The sequence below is a fragment of the Cibotium barometz genome, chromosome 11 (assembly GCF_041138505.1).
Source record: "Cibotium barometz isolate CiBa-2024 chromosome 11, ASM4113850v1, whole genome shotgun sequence".
In the NCBI taxonomy this organism is placed as follows: Eukaryota; Viridiplantae; Streptophyta; class Polypodiopsida; order Cyatheales; family Cibotiaceae; genus Cibotium; species Cibotium barometz.
The window spans coordinates 9,779,917-9,783,969 of record NC_141056.1 but is presented as its reverse complement, the minus strand read 5'-3'; positions in this window follow the sequence as shown (position 1 = coordinate 9,783,969).

Genomic DNA, 4,053 nt, shown 5'->3' with positions numbered 1-4,053 from the left:
ATGTGGAAGAAAGTGGAAGTGGTATTGCAAGAAGGACAGTGGGAAGTAGAATAGTGTTACCTTCTAGTTTTACTGGTGGGCCACGACGGCCACGACAAATGTATCAACTTTATCAGGATGCCATGGCAATTGTTCGTTCAAAGGGTAAGCCCGATTTATTCATTACTTTCACCTGTAACCCAAAGTGGCCACAGGTATTAGATGCTTCACTCCCGGGGCAAAGTGCATGTGACCGGCTTGATTTGACTACTAGAGTATTTCACCAAAAACATTCAGATATGATGAAAAATATCGTGAAGAAGGAGCTCTTTGGTAAGGTGATTGGATATGTGAGTGTCATTGAGTTCCAAAAAAGAGGATTGCCTTATTCACACACGTTATTGATCTTGGATAGTGCCCATAAGCCTAAGACTCTCCAAGACTATGACAGATTAGTATGTGCTGAATTGCATGACAAGCAAATGTTTCCTACTCTGCATGATGCGTGTTGCATTGCAATATCCATGGGCCCTGTGGGCCACTCAATCCAAGTGCAATTTGTATGGATAAAGGGAAATGCACAAGGAACTATCCACGAGCTTTTGCACAAGAGACTATTGTGGATGAGAGTGGTTACCCCGTGTATATGTGTCGAAATGATGGAAGAACTGTGGCATTGAAAAAGTGTAATGTTGATAATAGATGGGTTGTGCCATATAACCCTTATCTTTCAGTCACATATAATGCTCATGTAAATGTGGAAATATGCTCAATAATAGCAGCAGTGAAATATCTTTACAAGTACATATACAAGGGGCATGACAGAGCAACAATAAGATTTAGCACTGTACAAGGTGGGGATGTTAATGCTGCTTGCGTAGTCGATGAGATTCAGAGGTATTTGGATGCACGTTACGTCTCTGCATCAGAGGCATGTTGGAGACTCTTTGAGTATGATTTACACAATGAGAAGCCTGATGTGCAACGGTTGCAGGTACACTTAGATGGGGGTCACAATGTTATCTTCAGAGATGATGATAATATTGCAGATGTTTTTCAGAGGGAAAATGTAGGGAAGACTACTATGACTGAATGGTTTACCTGTAATCAACAACATCCTGAAGCAAACAATACATTGTATAGTGATTTCCCTCAACAATGGGTTTGGAACTCCAGGTTGAAGAAATGGACCAAAAGAAAGATTGGAAACACTATAGGGCGCATGTACTTTGTAGCTCCTTTGGCAGGTGAGGCATACTATGTTCGCCTACTTCTTACAATATGTAAAGGATCTAAGTCATTTGAAGATTTGCGTTCGCTCAATGGTCACATCTATCCTTCTTTCAAGGCAGCTTGCATTGCCAGAGGGATACTGGAAGATGATTCTGAATGGGTTGCATGTATGGAGGAAGCATCATCTATGCAAAATGCCTTGCAATTGAGATGTCTTTTTGGTACTATATTGCTATTTTGTGAGCCTTCCTGTCCAGGAATATTGTGGAAGAGATTTTGAGAAGAAATGATAGAAGATTTTCTATACCAATTATCGAGAAGCAGGGGTCAGTTTATTGGTATTGAACAATTAGCTGAAACTCATGCACTACTACATTTAGAAGAAATTCTTCGTGCTCAGAGATGGACATTGGCAGATTTTGAAGGAATGCCTGAACTAAACAGAACTGATTTGGAAGTCGGGTGAAAATACATTGCTTTTGGAAGAGAGATCTTTTGATACTGTGAAATAATATAACCTATCAAGTGCTATGGAGTCAACATTAACAGATAGCCAGCGTGTTGCTTTCGATGCTGTAATGCATGCAATTGCGACAGATGCAGGTGACATTTTTTTCTTGGATGGTCCGGGGGGATCGAGCAGCAAGACCTATTTGTATAATTGCTTGCTTGCGCGAGTACGTGGACAAGGGTATGTTGCTTTGGCCACTGCATTGTCAGGTATAGCTTCTCTACTCTTGGCGAATGGACGTACTGCACATTCTAGATTCAAGATACCTCTGGATCTAAACAATTCTTCAACTTGCAAAATCCCTGTACATAGACAACTTGCTGAGGTTTTGAGAGTTTGTAAGCTCATTATTTGGAATGAGGCTCCAATGATTCATCGTTATGCTTTTGAAGCATTGGATAGGAGCTTACAAGATGTATTCTTCTCAGATAAGCCATTTGGTGGAAAGGTTGTATTAATGGGAGGAGATTTTAGACAAATCTTGCCTGTTATTATGAAGGGAAGACGTGAGGATATTGTTAATGTAGCATTGTGTCGTTCCTTTCTATGGAACTCTATCAAAGTTCTAAAGTTAACTGGAAATATGTGTATTCAATCAAGCAATACTAATGGATGCAATGAGTTTAAACAGTGGGTCATGAATATTGGGAATGGAGTGGATTATAGCGATGATAATACGATGGTGACACTACCAAGTAATATGGTCTTGCAAAGATCGACTCTTAAAGACTTGGTACATTGGGTATACTCTGAATTGGCTATCACTACGACATATGCTTCATACTTTAGTGAGCGTGCTATTCTTGCTCCGATAAACAGTCAAGTGGATATTGTGAATAAGACAGCTTTGGATGCAATGCCTGGTGAGCCTAAGCAATATTTCAGTGCAGATTCAATTCTTGAAAATGATGAAAATTCATTCCTATATTCCACAGAATTTTTGAACACAATCGACCTTCGGGGCGGATATCCACCTCACTGCTTGGTTTTAAAGTTCGAAGCTCCTGTTATTTTGCTTCGTAACTTGTATCCAAGACGTGGACTCTGTAATGGTACACGGATGATATGTAAGGCCTTTCACTCTAAAGTCTTGGAGACTGAAATCATCACTGGTACTAAAGTTGGCGAAAGAGTATTTCTTCCACGGATTACCTTTATATGCAGCGAGGCCCAACTACCATTCACCATGAGGTGGAGACAGTTTCCCGTTCGCTGCATGTCAATAAACAAATCACAAGGCCAAACCCTAAATGTCTTGGGGTTGTATTTGGTGACTCCAGTGTTTACTCATGGACGACTGTATGTCGCGTTATCACGAGCACGGTCTCCTCATGCTGTGAAGGTGTTACTTGAGGATAAGGCTAATGTGGAGTGTTCATTTGATGATCTTCAAAGTTATACACCTACAACAAACAATATTGTTTATAAGGAGATGTTGATGACTTTAGAGTGACAAGTCAGGTTTCTTATTTAAGTTCTGCAATTTGATTAATTTTGTTGTGACTTCTTTTTTTATACATATTTGTCCATGGTAAAAGTATCTATTTTTGTTGTTTATGTTTTGACAGACATGTCTAAGATTACCTTTACATTAGACATGCCTTTGTCGAGGATAGTAGGTGAGTTATTCTCTATATTTGCTTAACTTTTCTTGATTACAAAGTATGGAACATGACATTCTATACTAATGTCTATCTTACAGAGCCACTGCTATGGTCAGCTCCTATTACTGCAGGTCACGTAGCAGGGATTATGATTGATGCTTATAGGGATGGGTAAGTATAAGTGTAATTGTTAGGCATTGTATGAATATTTTTTGAACCTATATATAAATAATTGTATAACCTATTTGTTATGCTTTGATTTTAGGATATTACATGGCATTGATACGTTTATGGTAAGAGTTATCGACGAAGGCATCGAGATGTACGGGATTGGTGTTCCTGATGAGGAGTGGGGTGTCTATTTGTTTTGGAGAGAGATGGACAGATGCTTTGCATCATTTGAGGGGTATTCAGTACCCGATGAGTGGTTGTTTCTTACATCCATCATGACCATTGGTATTCGTTATGCGTTTTATACTAGAGCTCCTCATGTACCATCCACTCGATGTTCTATTGTACAAGGTAATTTTGATTATGTTTTTCTATTATAAGATTTTTTTGAGATTTTATTTATCGATGTGTCGTTATGTGCAGATTTGATTTATCATTGTTTCGTTTGTGCAGGTCCTTTGCATTCATCGATAGTAGAGCATGTGCGGGATGGATCACCGCTTTACAATAGAGAGCGTATTGTGATGAGACAATTGAATGATCCTTCTCACAAGA